We start from the raw sequence: 16,930 nt of genomic DNA, 5'->3' as shown, positions 1-16,930 counted from the left end.
ATCAGATGATTATTAAGGAATTATTACTGGTTTATTATACATAAGAATGTCATTATAGTGATAAATTCCTTTTTTTAGTAAAGGATTCACATTGAAGTTCCTATAGGTAAAATATGACTTCTGTAATTTACCTACTTCTTTTTTTTAGAGTTATTTTTTATTTAACTTATTTTATTTATTTTAATTTGGCCAGAGAGGGACAGAGTGAGAGAGAAAAAGGGAGAGAGAGAGAGAGAGAGAGAGAGAGAGAGAGAGAGAGAGAGAGAGAGAGAGAGAGAGAGAGAGAGAGAGAGAGAGAGAGAGAAAGAAAGAGAGGGAAAAGTGAGAAAGTAAGCTGCCAGGTCCAGGACTTGAACTATGGCCGGTCTTGTGGGAGTTCAGCACCCTTAACCACCATGCTACCTACCAGCGCCTGTAATTTATCTATTTCTATGGTGAAGTATTTTAAAACAAATAATAATTGATGACCATTAATAATTGATAAATCTAGGTAATAGGTATATAAATACTTCTCTCCCCTTTTTTACTACTGCTGTTATGATTTGAATGTGTACCCCATCAAAGTCATGTGCTGAGATTTGGTGAGCCATTGTAATGGTGTTAAGAGAGTAGAGACTTAATAGGATTATGGAGTTGAAAGATGGACTCTTTGGGAGGTAGTTGGGATTGGATGAGGTCATCAGGGCAGGGCCTCCATAACGGACTCCTGGGAGCTTAAGAGGAAGAACAGACACATGGGCATGTATTGGGTCATCAGACTTATTTTTCTCTATTTTTCTTTTTTTTTAGAGAGAGATTTTTCTATAGGTGTGTGTGCTCACTAAAGACACAGAAAGCAAGAAATCACTCCCTAGGGGAGAGGGCCATGCTGCAATCCCTTCTCCACTCTCCTCTCAGGATTTTTGAGCACACATGCACATGCGCCCAGCATTGCGTTTTTTAAGCCACTAGATTTGGGACTTGAACCACAGTTTACTATGTGGGAGTCCAGCAACATAACCTTTATGCCATCTAATGGTCCCTATATGTTTTTATAATGCAAAAATGTGTCATGACTTTTCTGAAGACTCAAGACAGGCTCTGCTCTTGCTCTGCCTTGTCATGAGATGCCTCGTCCTATCTCAGGACTCTGCAGAGGTCCCACCAACAAGAAGACCCTCAACAGATTTGGTCCTTTGGCCTTGATTCTCTAAAAACATGAACTAAATAAATCTCTATAGTTTATAAATTACCTAGACTCAGGTATTCTATTATTAAGCAATAGACAGTGGATTAAAACAACTATTTTCTTTTACTGCCCAATGTACCTATGTTTTGTAAAACTTAATTACTCATTTATTTCATAGGAGGGGGACCAGCAGGTGGTATGGTGCTTAAGGGCTGAAAACTCATACATAGCCGACCACGGTTCGAGTCCCGGACCTGGTGACTTGCTTTCCCACTTTCCCTCTCTCTCTATGTATGTGTCTCTGGTCAAATTAAAATGAATTAATGAATAAATAAAATTGAATAAATAATTCTTTTTAAAAAAGAATTACTTATTTAAAAAAGAGGAGAGACAGCACCCCCAATAGGGTACTGATGCCAAGATCCACCCCAGTTTTCAGCAACCCTTTGATCATAAGCACATGTGTGCCCAGTACACTCAGGGAGGTCTCCAGACTTAACTGGCTACTGTTGCATTTTACACCTAGTGCTGCACTTTACCACTGTACCACCATCTGGCCACCTAAAAATATTTTTATAATAAAAGTTTTTTAAAAAAAAACTATTTGAATTGGCACGATGACATGGAGTCCAGTAATAAAGTGGTGACTGTTCAGTGGGACAATGCTAACAACCACAGGGAGATACACAGTAGTGATGTTGCCTAAAAGAACAGTCTGCTTGAGGAACCTAGGCTGTTCCTAGTATCCTGCCTCTGCCTGGCTCTCCAGTTTTCCCATTAATTCTGAGGACATTAATATCCTTGTGCTACATTCAATTTGTGGCTTAAATTAATCAAAAGATTTTGTCACATGCCACCAGGAACTAGAAATATACACCAAACCTGGTTGATATCTAATACTCTGGCCATGAAGATAAAATGGGTTTTCAAATCCTCAAACCAAGATGCATAGGCAAATACAGTTATCAGTGTAATAACATTGAAAGAATGACACTGTATTAAAATCATTATCAGGTTAAGTCTTTTTTTTAATTTTTGGAGAGGTTTTCGCTATAGGGTGTGTGCGCTCGCCAGAGAGACAGAGAGAGAGAGATAGAAAGCGAGAAATCATCCCCCCAGGGGGGATGGCCACACCGCAATCCCTTCTCCTCCATTCTTCTCTCGGGGTATTGGGCACGCACGCATGTGGTGTGAGTTTAAGCCACTGGGTCCGGGACTTGAACTGTGGTCGACTATATGGGAGTCCAGCGACATAACCATTACGCTAACTGCTGGTCCCAGGTTAAGTCTTCAAATAGTACAGCATTAAACATTCATTGGAAAAGTAAAGAGAATGATACTTCAAAGTATAATATAAGGCAATTGGGATCTGGTATTACTTTGCTGCTAAATTATGCAACTAGAAGGAACTCAATTCAAGGATATCTATTTAAATTATATACCTATTTGAGTCTCCCTATTCTTCTAACATTTTAGAGATTGATATGGAAAAACAAGATAATTAATATAAAAATAGAAAAGGCATTTACTAAACAAGTTTTTTCTTTCCTTCTTTATTTTTTTTTTTTTTTTTTTTGCTTCAGGGTGCATGTGCTCACCAGAGACACGGTAAGAAGGAACTTGGGGGGCCAGCAGATGGCATAGCAGTTACATCACTGGATTCCAAATGGCCTACCACAGTTTGAGTCCCTGGCCTGGTAGCTTGAAAATCAATGCCAGGTACAATTGTGTATACGCCCAAGATCCTGGGAAGAAAATGGAGGAGAAGGGATTGTGGCATGACCATCCCCTGGGGAGGTGATTTCTCACTTTCTTTCTCACTGTGTCTGCCTCTCTCTCCTCAGAGAGCACACATGCCCTTAGGCAAAAACCTTTCAACAAAGAAAGAAACTCAGAAGTCACTCCCTCCTCAGAGGGGAGGGTCACGATTCAATCCCTTCTCCTCCATTCTCTTCCTAGGTTTTGAGCATGTACACACACACTCTTGGCATGGTTTTTAAGCCTTCAGGTCCAAGACTTGAACTGCGGTTAGTCATGTGGGAGCCCAGTGCCTTAACCACCACACCACCTGCAGGCCCACAAGATTATTTAAATCAATCATTATATATGTAATATAAGATATGAACTCAGAAGTAGGCTAATCACATTTAGTAAACTGCTGTATTAGTATATCCCTGTGAATCATTACTTCTGGTATTCTTGCTCTTAAGTAGTCCCCTCTCACATTGGTTCTAGGCTTGGCCATGAGACACCTGCTAGGGAAATATAACTATAATAGACAAGACTGGTTGTAAATACCTCATTTTGCTGATAAAATACTAAAAAATATGATTCAAAAAGAGATTTGATAATCACTAGACTAATAAGGCTTGTACTTTTATCATATGCCCTTTTGAGACTAGGACCACCAAGTTGTGAGATAATCCAGGAGCAAATGAGAACTGAGAAAATGGTCCACAGGCAAAATCAAGGCGTGAGACATATGTCCCCACTGAACACCTCACAGGCCGTCTCAAGTGGCCCCTTCTAGTCTACTTGAGCAACCCCAACTAAGGGCCCAGGTATCACAGAGCAGAATAAACCAACCCGCTTTGTATCTTTGTATTCTGTACAGATTTCTGACTGACAGAATGATGAGATTGTCTTATTTATTTATTTTTTTAAGAGAGATTTTTGCTACAGGGCACATACACCTGCCAGAGAGACAGAGAGACAGAAAGTGAGAAATCACCCCCCCCCCAGGGGGGATGGCCATGCTATAATCCCTTTTCCATTCTCCTCTTGGGAGCTTGGGCATGAATGGACAAACACCTGGTGTGAGTTTAAGTTGCTGGATACAGGACTCGAACTGTGGTCCACTACATGGGAGTCTAGTGACGTAACCATTATGCCATCTATAGGTCCTGAGCTTCTTGTCTTAATTATTGAGTTTGGGGTGGTTTTTATACAGCAATAAATAATAAATAGGATGAGTACAAGGTACAGTCACTTATATATTGATAAGTAGGAAAAGTACGCAGAAGTTATCAACTAATTATATCATTTAAAAAAATTCACCATTATGGGGCTGGCAGGTGGAGTGGTGGTTAAGGACGCTGGACTCTCACATGGTTGATCACGGTTCAAGTCCTGTACCTGGCGGCTTGCTTTTTCCTTCCCTCTCTCTCCAAAAGTACTCTCTCTCTTTCTCTCTCTCTCTCTCTGGTCAAATTAAAATGAAATAAATGAATGAATAAATAAAGTTAAATAAAATAATTCTAAAAAAAAATTCATCATTATTTTTCATTTCAAATCATGCTCACAAAAGGGTGGATCAAAGTATCATATTTGCCGTTATGAACAAACACAAGTGTTTCTATTACATCAGTTGAAAACATATTGTTATGTAGGTAAAATACCCACTAAAACTTTTGATGGAAAATTTCAAGTCAGAAAGGTTGAAACCAAAGCTGATCTTAATGAAGTCCTTATGTTAAAGAGGTACCCATCACAAAACATAGTCAAAACAAGCAAAGCTAAAGTTGAAAATCTAGCTGGAAAACATACGCTGTGGGCTGGCACTTTGGCCTTATCTGATGACATCTATCACACATTGGTGATACACTGTGAAATCAAATCCAGGGAAGTTCATGAGGTGAAACAGGCACTGAACAGCAACAGTCCAGGAAGACAAAAGCTTTATTTAGACAGATGTAGGTTTTTGGTGCTTTATTTACTATAAATGTTAGTAACTTTTGCATTTATTCACTAAGGGTTCAAATATATTTTAAAATCTAGTATCATGATATTAAATATTTGAATTCTTCCACTAATAATGTTTTAATTCATTTAAGTATCAACTAGCAAAATTATTAAATTGTAGTGACTTTTTAGGGCTAAGAATGCAGAGAGCCAGACAGTAGCACAATAGTTAGGCAAGTGGACCCACATAGGAAGGTCTGGGGTCCATATGTCAGACATGCAGGCCTGCCCATGATCTGGGCTGGCTGGGGCTGTATCATGACATAAAGACTCTGCTGGGAATGTCTGTTTCTCTTTGTCTCTCATGGAACAGAAATGAATGCATTGGTAGGTTAAGCACAGTGTAAGAGTTAAATGCTCCGTTATATGAAGTGAGACTATAGGGTTGGAATTTTGGCTGTGGCACTTTTTAGTTTGTAACTGTGACTCAACTCAGAAATGTGTCTAAAAATAGTAGACCCATCATCACGGGTCTACTACTTACAAGGTAGGACCTTGTAGGGTGGTTGACAAGGTATAACGAGCCAACATAGAAGAGTGTATGAATAGTAGGTATGTTGAATAAATACTGTTACATTTTTACCTTTACCAAGAATAAAATGCTGACGCTACAGTTTCAAAAGAACGATCACATTTTAAACTTTCACGTTCTCTAGAAAAGGCTGAAGAATGAGAAAATGAACATATAGGGCTTAATACAGTCTTCGAAACATAATGAGCACTAGAAGTAACAGGATTCTAATAGGAAAGAAGAGTAAAGGATAAGAAATCCTCTAACTTCTGCTTCTAGAATGAGGCCTTATTATTGTTTGCACACACAGTGCTTTCCTTAGACAAACCTGTATATAGATGCTGTTTTTAATAATATCCTCAAAACACTCTAGTTACTTTAACATTTCTGATAGGTCTAGTCTCTGCCACCTTAGTTACGTTTGCCATTCTACTTTATTCTGAACTCTGAACTCTAATCAGATTGTGCTTTTAAAATTATTTTAAATCTTTCTTTCTTTGAGGAAAAATTTAGTGATAGTGCAACAAACTTAAGTGTACACAGTTCAGTGAGTTCTGACAGATGTATACTCCTGAGTAACTCATACCCCTAAGAATGTTTTCATCATCTCAGAAAGTTCTCTTGTACCCCTTTCCACATAATCTCTGCCACTTCTTCCTGCCACAACCACTGTTCTGCTTTCCATCATCACAGATTAGTTTTGCTTGTTCTAACAATCCACATAAATGGAATCATACAGTATGTTCTCTTTAATGTTAGGTTTCTTCACTCAACATGAAGTGCATTGGAGATTCAAAGAAATCACTCTAGTGTGTCTCAGTACCCTGCTTCTTTTTATTGCTAAATATCATCAATACAGAATTTCTTTACCCTGTTGACATAAATTTAGATTTCTTTCAGTGTTTGACTATTAGGAGCCGTCATGGCATGCATGTACCTGTCTTCTTGTGGAAAAATAAAGTTTTTATTTCTCTTGGATAAATATTTGTGCCTGATGGGTCAGAAGGTACATGTATGTTTAACTTTATAAAAACTGTCAAATTGCTTGTAACACTTTATACTGCTATCAGTGATTTGTGTTTGACAGTCCAGGTTCCCTACATCCTTGTTAACTTTTGGTTTTCTCAGTTTTTTATTTGTTGGTGTTTATTTGAACAATCTAATGGGTGAGATATTTAACCTTTTCATGTGCTTCTTCGCCACCTACTTGCTCAAGACTTTTGCCCATTTCGGGACCAGCAGTTAGCGTAATGGCTATGTTGCTGGACTCCCATGTAAGCGACTGCGGTTCAAGTCCTGGACCCGATGGCTTAACTCACATGTGCATGCGTGCCCAAGATCCCGAGAGGAGAATGGAGGAGAAGGGATTGTGACGTGGCCATCCCCCCTGGGGGGTGATTTCTTGTTTTCAGTCTCTCTGTCTGTCTGGCAAGTGCACACACCCTATAGCAAAAACCTCTTAAAAAAAAAAAAGAAAAAGCCTTTTGCCCATTTTAAATATTGTATTATTATTTTTGAATGGTAAGAATCTACCTTTTATCAAATGTACATGCTACAAATATTTTCCTCTAATCTGTGGCTACCTACTTATTGTTTCTCAACAACATCTTTCTTTTAATAAGCAGAAATGAAAAATTTTAAAGGTTTTGCTATCCCTTTTAAAGTGCAATTGATACAACACAGTAAAGTAGAATCATAATTCTAATTCTCATTTATTAAATCCAGATGAAAACACAATGAGGTGTAAGATGAGTTTTCAGTAGGAGCCCTAGATCTATCATTACATTTTTCTTTTTCTTTCTTCTTTTTTTTTTTTTTTAAGATTTTTGTGACCGGGCATGTGTGCTCACCAGAGAGACTGAAAGAGAGAAAGCAAAAAATCACTCCCCAGGAGGGATGGCCACCCAATAATGCCTTTTCCATTCTTCACTTGAGATTTTGGGCATGCACACAAGCACATGCACCCAGCATGAGTTCCAAGCCTCCAAGATTGAGACTTGAACCACAGTCAGCCATGTGGGAGTCCAGAGCCTTAATCCTATGCCACCTGCTAGCCACTCTATCACTAACTTTTGATTTAGAGTTCCTTCCACTACTCTGGTACATTGGACTTGATTATACGGCTTTCTGTTTTTAGGTTTTGCTTTGTTTTGCTTTCTCCCAACATTAAGTATTTTACCTAGGCTGCCTTATTTGTGTTAATATATTGAGTAGTGTCTTGATTCCTTTTTTCAAGTAGACAAATTGGATAATAATGTGGAATGGGCACTCAATATACCTCCAGGTTGCCAGAAGCTACTAACAGGTCCTTTGGGGGTGTGATTCTTAAATTACCTAACAGTAGGTCCCAGCCAGGGGTCTTACTTTAATAGGCTTTGTACTGTTGGGTTTGTTAAACCTGGTAGACATCACGTAGCTATCCTGACAGTATATTCTATCCACACAGAAGCATCTGTGTCTTTTTCGGACAATGGTAGAACACCAGTTGGTGAGTCAATGTGGTGAAAAAGGAAGTATGATCTTTATTAGGCAGTGATGAATGAACTGAATACTGAAATTTAAGCTGGTAATAAATGGTGCTGCCTAGACTTTAATCTTTAAAAACAATATATTGCCCAGCTGTTAACTTACTCAAACCTTAAATCAAGTTTGAGCATACAACATCTCCAATCAGAGAGAATGGGCTGGAAAAGGCATTGTCAGCTGACCCCTTTCTCTTTGCTACTAAAATATTACTGTTCTCTATAGGCTTCTGTACATTTATAGATTTTTATCAACACTCATATTTTCAACCTGGGCTAATTACATTAGTTAAAAACATCTGGTCCATCAGAAAGTGTTATTGTATGAAGATCACTTACAGAAATAATAAAAGCTAATGCAAATTTCATTTTCAGAGTATAAACATTGGAATTTATTGTACAAAACGGCTGTGGAAAGACAACTATGGACAAGTTAATAAATTTCTATTTTTGCTAAATATTCCTCTAAATGCTTACCTTTAACTCAATCTCTATCCCTTAAAACTATCACCTACTTAATACAATCTTTTCTTCTAATGAACATGGTATCCATAAATTATCCAAAGCTCTCAGTTCTTCCTGGAATTACTTTTTGCAACAATAGCAATAAGTAAAACTCACAAATTCCTTATCCCAAAATGCTGCCACAAAAAAAATAAATAAATAAAAAATAACAACCAACCAACCAACCAAACAAACAAACAAAACAATTAAAAAAAAAACTGAAAATTTACAGAATGGCTGAAAAATTAAAAATTTAGATTAACATCTAGGAACCTCTTATATGTACTATTAATATGTTTCTTGAAGGTTAAGTAAGGAAATGGTAAAACAGCCCTCAAAATAAACAGAGCAATTTGTTTTAAGACATTTTAAAAAGGCTAACTCCATTAGTTTTACAATAAATTATTTATAATATTTCTTCTAATTAGGGAAGCTATTTGTATTTGGTTTAAAAAAGATATTGCTCACAAAAGCTTTTCTTAAAAACTAAGTATATTATGATTTTTAAAACCTAAAACAATTTGAGCAAATAAATTATGTCCATAATACTGATATCAGGTGGTGACTGCTAGTGATGAAACTGTTCCATGAAGGACCACTATTTGCTTTTTAAAGAGAATATGAGATGTTTAAAAAACATCATTACTATTGGAGTTTGAAGTCATCTAGAAAAGTACAAAAACTGCATCCAAAAAAGAATGATCTATGAATTTTGGACTACAGAGGATGGTGATGTTAACAGTATTTTCCCCTAGCTAAGCTTCCACCTGATAGCTGAATTTATGTTTGACTTGCTTATAGTATGGATTTCTTACAAATAGCTATCCCTTAGAGGCCTAAACAAGACTGCATTAAATCAGAAAAGAATTTTTCTCTCTAAAAGCAAGTGTGAGGGAAAATGTCCAAATAAAAAAAGTTATTCCCACATAGTCAACCTGATAGCTATTCATACTTCCACACTCACATCTGTCTTACGCCTTTATGTAAAAGGGAGTATCCAAAGAATATTTCTGAAGATTCTTGTGTTCGGAAAAAATATTATTTGCTAAATGGTCATAATCAGATATTATTTAAGTAGGTGCAGTATAACCAGATTATTCTCAACTGCTCACTGTGCAGGCTTGCTTTGGTCATTATTCAATACACATTTATCTCGGTAAGTATAAAAGATGATGTCCTACTTGTTGGAGTCTCACAGCACTTGGTTTTGATTCATAAATAAAGTATAACAATACCTTACACATTTCTTATATTACTCTCAAAGTAGTAATAAATTAATTGAAATCTCCTGATTTTATACATAGAACTGAGTCCTGCTCTACATCAAGGCTCCAGAGCACCTGTTTATTATGCTGAGATGTTCAGAGAAAGATATATATTTTCTAGCTGTAAATACAATAGTCTCTGAGAATGCTGACTTCACTTATTACTAATAAAATACTACTTTTCACATTCTTTTGCAATAATTACTTGGGGATAAAAACTTTTTGCTCTTTTCTTATTTATTCCCAAGTCATTTTCCCCCCAAAATATGACAATAATAATAAATCTTTTTTCTCAGAAGGCCAAGAACTAATTGTTAGACCATTAATATTGAGGTTACCAAGCATTTATTCAAAATAGCAAGAGCTTAAACATGACCACACTAACTATAAACTTGGCTCACAGTACCAGTGATCTCATATCAGCCTGTAGACACTGGATGGGAGGAAAGGGGAAGAGAAAAACTGAACAACACAAATCTGAATGTACTCAATCAGATTCTCTTTTCTTTTTCTTCCTTTATAAAAAGATTTTTAAGGTTTTTGCCATAGGGCTTGTACACTCACCAAAAAGAGACAGTGAGAGAGAAGGAAAGTGAGAAATTGCCCTCCCCACCCACCCTGGACGATGACCACACTGCAATTCCTTCCTCTCCACTCTCCTCCTGGGATTTTAGGCATGAATGCACACAGCCCCAGAACGATTTTCGAGCCACCAGGTCCTGGACTCAAACCATAATAGGTCATATGGGAGTCCAGCACCTTAAGCACCATGCCTGCTAATGGTTCTCATTTTCTTTTCTTGATGCTAATCTTTTTCAAAAAACAAATGAAGAAAAATCTTTAAGTCTTAATTCGTAGATGTACTGAATAGTTTCCTTACAGAGGAATTAGCGTATCTGTCTTTCACGGGTGTTATAAAAAACTGCTGGAGGCCCAGATACAGGAGGGTACAGGTAGGCTCAGGAGGCTGAGGACCAATGGGAAGCCCAGGTTTCACTCCTGACCCACTCTAAAAGGCAGGCATGTGGCATGTATCTGTAGATTCAGCTACTCAGGAGACTGAGGCAGGAGATTTGTGATGGAGCAACCTGCTTATTTCTTCTATTATTATTTTAAAATTATTACAGTTGCTGATATCAGGGGCTAGATACAGCAGTAAAACATGACATTCTGCAAGGCTAATTCACATGGGAGGGTTCCAGGTTCATGTCCAGGGACAGGACACACACACGCCCATGACTCAAGGCTAGTTGAAACTGGGGGTGGATCATGGCATCAAGATACTGTTGGAGGTGCTGGCTCTCTCTCTGTCTCTCTTATGAAAGAAAGAAATAAGCTTTAAAAACAATTTAGCTGGGAGATCTAAGTTGGGAGCCAGCAGGACACTGATGAAGGAGCTTGAAGAAATTTGCTAACGTGCAATGAAAAACTTCTGTAACATTCAGGTTGATGAAGCTAATTTACTGACTTGGCAAAGGCTTATTGTTCTAACAGCCCTCCATATGACAAGAGGGGCCTTCAGAATCAAAAACAACTATCCAGTAGAGTACCCATTCAAGCCACTGAAGATCACATTTAAAACAAAGACCTATCACCCGAACATTGATGAAAAGGGGCTTGTCTGTCTGCCAGTAATTAGTGCTGAAAACTGGAAGCCATAACCATAAACTGACCAAGTAATCCAGTTCCTCACAGCCCTGGTGAACAACTCCTAAACCAAGCTGAAGAATACTCTAAGCACCATAAAAAATTCTGTAAGGATGCTGAAGAGTTTACAAAGAAATGTTGCAAAGAGTTTACAAAGAAATATGGGGAAAAGCGACCTGTGGACTAAAATCTGCCATGATTGATTCCAGCAAGTGTGAGTAGAGACCCTGAGCAGTGCATCAGACACCCCACAAAGCGGGACTCTATGGAAAATTGACACGTGCCACTGCCTGGTGTTAGCTTGTGGCAGTCACTAACTTTCTACAGTTTTCTTAATCAAAAGTAGTCTAGGTAACCTGTAAAGAAAGGGTTAAAACATTTAAGATGTTCAAGAAACAAACGAAAAAAAATCAGAGAGAAGACTACTAAGTGATGGATAGTTTATCAACTGAAGTTAGTACAGTGATGATTATTTATCATAATAAATTAACATTGGTGCTAAAATTTAAATATTAATAGAATAATAGCCACAAGAAAAGCAATTTTTAAGTGTTTTCTCTATTTTATCCTAAAGTATGGAACATTGCTATTAATAATCTTTATACAAGATCAACTTTATAGAGCAAACACATTATGAATATACAAAGTTGTAGTACATCTTTTCCACAAACCTTTATAAGCTTGCTGGTATGTGTAGGGCATTGCACAGATTCTAATGTAAAAGTTATGTCAGTGATCATCAAACACATTAGGATGGCTACCACCAAAACCAAAATCAAAAACAAACTAGAAATAAATGTCAGCAAAGATGTGAAGTTGGAACCCTTTTGCACTGTTGGTGGGAATGTAAAATGGTACAGTCATTATGGAAAACAATATGGCAGTTCCTCAAATAACTGAAATAGAATTGTCAGTTGACCCAGAAATCTCACTTCTGGGTATATATATCCAAAATAATTGATAGCAGGTGTCAAAAACATACCTGTACAGCTGTGTTCACAGAAGCATTATCCACAATAGCCAAGAGGCAGAAGCATTCTAAATGTCTACTAGCAAATGAATAGATAAAGAAAATGAGGTACATACATAGACTAGAATATTATCCAGCCTTGAAAAGAAAGGCTGACACATGCTATATATAACATGGCTGAACCTTGAGGACACTGCTAAATGAAATAAGACAGTCATTATGAGTCCACTTAAATGGGGAATCTAGGATAATTCATAGAAACAGAAAGTAGATGGTGGTTGCCAGGGGCTGGCGGGATGAGGAAATGAAGAGCTATTACCGGTACAGAGTTTCAGTTTTGACAGTTGAAAAAGTTACAACAATATAAATATATAAGGGGGGATCTTCAAAAAGTCTATGAAAAAAATAGAATTAAAGTACAAGTTTGTTTTGGGTGCAAAAACTTGAAGTCTGGGCCACCCAATGGCATGGTGGCTAAGATGGCTGGATCCCACTTGGCTGACTGTGCACTTTGAGTCCTGGTCCCAGCAGGTTGAAAAACACTCTGGGTATGTGAGTGAGTGTCCAAAATCCCCAAAAGAGAAATGGAGGAGAAGGAATTACAGCATGATCATTACCTGCAGAGGATCCTTTCTACACCTCCCCCCAACCACTACCCAGGTGAGTGCATGTGCCCTCTAGTGAATTAAGAAAAAAGTTTTTTTGAATTCTACACATAGGTTTTTCATAATACACACGACTTTTTCGAAGATCTCTCATACTTAACACTACTGAATTACTGGGTTGGAAAAGTTATGATGAAATTCTATGCAAAAATGGTTTTCTTCCATGTGGATACCTTTCAAAGTATAGAGGTTATTATCATAGTCTAGTTTCTTTTTCTTTTTTCTCCTTTTTAGAGAGGTTTTGGCTAATAGGGCATATATGCTCGCCAGAAAGACAGAGAGAAACATAAAGCAAGAAATCACCCCCTGGGGGGGTGGCCACACCCCAATCCCTTCTCCTCCCTTCTCCTCTTGGGATCCTGGGCACACACGCACACGCACCTGGCGTGAGTTTAAGCCACCAGGTCCAGGACTCAAACCGTGGTCGATATGGGAGTCCAGCAACATAGCTATTACGTTAGCTGCTGGTCCCCATAGTCTAGTTTCTTTACAGGCAGGTCCAACCCAATGACCTAAGGGATAGACACTAGGACCTATATGATTGCAACTCATTTTCTTTTAAAATGGAGTACAAACTGTCATTATTAGAAGTTTCCAAAGGAATGTTAATTTATTTAAAATCATTTATACTTTTAGATTTTCTTTCTATTTAAAAATAGAAATATGGATCAGGCAACCACGTTTGGGAGACAGGTGCTCACAGCCCTGAGTTGGTCGTAATGGCAAGTGAAGAAATTAATGAAGACTGTCCAGTAGAAATTCATGAGTATTTATCAACGTCTGAGAATTCCATTGGTACTTTGGATGAGATGCTGAAGACCATGTCTGTTTCTAGAAATGAGTTGTTGCAGAAGTTGGACCCACTTGAACAAGCAAAAGTGGACTTTGTTTCTGCATACACATTAAAATCAGTGTTTTGGGTTTATTTGGCAACTCAAGGAGTTAATCCTAAAGAACATCCTGTAAAGCAGGAATTGGAAAGTATCAGAGTATACATGAACAGAGTCAAGGAGGTAACAGACAAGAAAAAGGCTAGCAAGCTGGATAGAGGTGCACTTCAAGATTTGTAAAAAGTGCCCTCTAGGAACCAAAACCTAAAAATGCATCGAAAGTTGGCAGTAAAGAAAAAAGTAAAAATTAACTTTTTTGCTTTTGAAGTATACTTATTAAAAACATACATTATTTTTATTATTTTCACAAAATAGATGATTACGTGGCAATGCAAGGTTTAAATGTATTCCTTACAGAATTCATATGTAAGTTTATACAGTTTAAGTTTGTAGTGGTAACGACTGTTTCCCCACAGAAAGATTAAATTATCTTTACTGATATTCCTACAGAACACCATGAGATTTTTAAAATTGTGATATATTTTACCATCTCTTTTGACAAGACTCACAGTTCCTTATATAAGTCAATCTTGCAAATACTATTTGATAAGCAGCTGTGAAATTTAAGTTAAATGTTCTTTGTAAACATTTGTACTATTTTATGAATGATGACCTTATAAAGTATATTATTTGTAGGCTGAAGTTAAAAGTACATCTGTTTTTACTATATTATATTAAGGAAGAATGAAATGACTTAAATGTCTATTTTTTTTCTGTGTATTGATAGTTACTTTATCATGTTTTCATAATTTTAAGAATTTCTTTTTTGATATTAAAGTGTGAAATTAAAATAAAAAATACAAATGTGAAAAGTTCTTTATTTAATATCAAAAAGGCTTTACTCCTTGAATCACCTATAAAACACTGTTTGGCACTTCTGTCCTTCCCGCAAGTAGCTCTAAGACATCTAATAAGTGCTGTTTGCATAAACGCTTTGGGATAAGGATGATGACAGAAGTAGAAATAACATTTTAGTGTTTCTTTATTTAATTTTCACTTGTGTTGGAAATTCTATTTGTTCAGCATTTACACAACCTACAGTAATTAATATGTTTTTTAGTAACTGATTTTCTGGTTTATTTGTGTATGTAAAAACATGAACTAATATTTGGCTTTCATCAGCAGTAAATACGAAATTACTGAGTCACCCTAACCAATTACTTATGTTTTCATCTCTAAGAAAATCTCTCGTGTTTTAGTAGTAGTGGGAGTTTGTTTCAGGAAATATGAAAAGTAATTTAGATGACAATATTATGCATTCTAAATTACTTTGATGGGCTATGTGAAGCACTAAAATAGTAGTTTATAAACATTTTTGGAGCCTAGTTTCAAGTACTTAATTAAAGCTTTTAATAGGTTGGAATTCACATAAAAATTTTATTATAGTAAGATAAATTAAATGTGATTAAATTTTCAATAACATACGTTTAAAAATGAATATCTAATATACATAATTCCTTGTACTTAGTAAGTGTTCAATAAATCATGAACTGAAATGAATAAAGATTTTTTACTTTGTATTTTTTGCTTGACTAGCATTTGAATTAAATCATAGAACAAAGTTGGAAATTTCTCAAAAAATTTCCAGTACATTTTCCTTTAAATCCTATATATCTATGAGTACATTCCCATTTTGATTTCCCAGCACTACAAAATATTGTTAGTGTTTAGAGAGAAGTAAACAAATTTTTTTGAAGGACCTGTGATCTTCCCCAAATCAAAATCTACCAGTTCCTTTTATTTGTCTCCCTAAAACATAAAGCCCTTTCCTTCTGTTAGGATTGTTTCTACTAGATGTTCATAAATCAAAAGATTGATATAGTTTTAAGGTTTATCTGCATGGAGAGTAAAAAAGACTAATTCGTAGCTACTGTTAGTCTCTCCAGGAAACTCTGTCATTAAAGCCTTATCATTTTAAAAATGCATAATATTATTTAGTGAGAATTGAAATATTAAAATCAACATTTCCCATCTATGTAGAAATTCCTTGATTTTATTCTCTCTTAGAGAAAGCTGTTTAACTTTTTCTATTATGGTGAATCTGGACGTCAGTGAAAGTTTCTTTGGGTTTCCTGATAGTACATAATAGTGGTCTTTTCAGAATAACAAAATAAATAAAAACAACAGAGATATCAAAATCTTAGAAAAATTAAGTTTTTGCTGAACAAGCAAAACTGATGTGTGACGGTAATATTTACCACTGTCATTATTACTGACGTATACAACTGGCAACTAGTGGACTGGGGTAACTTAAGAAATAAGATTGCATAAAATACAGATTTATCAAGAAAGCCCCACATAAAACATAGAAAGATTAAGCCTTGTAATACTAATATTAATGGAGCTTTGTTGTTTTTATATAAATGATTGTTCTAAATTGAACCATTATACAAAAGACTTGAAGACTGAGATGTCTTTATTGACAAAGGTATCTTGAGAAGAAATTCTGTAGATCTAACTCTGTTGATTGTTAGGAGCAGTTAAAGAAATATAATCAAGGGAGGTTAACACAAATAGAACAGCATTTTAGGGAAATCCCTCCATCAACACAGTGAAGGCCATATTGAAGAGTGAAAGCAGAAAAATGAGTTATATTACAATTATTATAAACCAGAGGTCGTTCAGTGAACTTTCTGTACAAGACCAGACTGTACATATTTTAGGCTTTGAAGGCCACATAGTCTCAACCACAACTACTCAAGTCTGTCACTCTAGTGTAAAAACTGCAAGAGATAAATGCAATCCCATGAGTATGACTATGTTCTGTTAAAACTACATTTTGAATACAGGTAGCAGGTTGGATTTGGTCTACGGTCTTAGCCAACCACTGTTTGGGTCAAAAATAAATATTTAACTTGGGATATACAGTAGAATGAAGATATAGAGAAATGGATTCTACATAGGTAAAGTGGAAGACCTGATATGTTTTGGTGGCTGATTAAAGAGGTAGACATTACAGAAATAAGAGCTTAGAATGACTTCTAAATTCTAGCTTGGGTAAGAATATATTCACTGGGAATCTACAATAGAAAGGTGTGTAAATTTGG

The 16,930-nt window shown here is 36.3% G+C and overlaps 1 protein-coding gene and 1 pseudogene across 1 annotated transcript in view; one reads left to right on the top strand and one right to left on the bottom strand.

Annotated features, from left to right (window-relative positions):
* Window positions 1-16,930, bottom strand: part of CWC27 (CWC27 spliceosome associated cyclophilin) — a 239,838-nt gene that overhangs the window by 135,476 nt on the left and 87,432 nt on the right. The window lies entirely within an intron of this gene.
* LOC102471044 (nuclear nucleic acid-binding protein C1D pseudogene) lies at window positions 13,713-14,134 on the top strand (annotated as a pseudogene).

The sequence above is a fragment of the Tupaia chinensis genome, unplaced genomic scaffold (genome assembly GCF_000334495.1).
Source record: "Tupaia chinensis unplaced genomic scaffold, TupChi_1.0 Scaffold000516_1, whole genome shotgun sequence".
NCBI lineage: Eukaryota > Metazoa > Chordata > Mammalia > Scandentia > Tupaiidae > Tupaia > Tupaia belangeri.
Note: the sequence above shows the minus strand (reverse complement) of the source record. Positions and strands in the feature narration are given on the sequence as shown.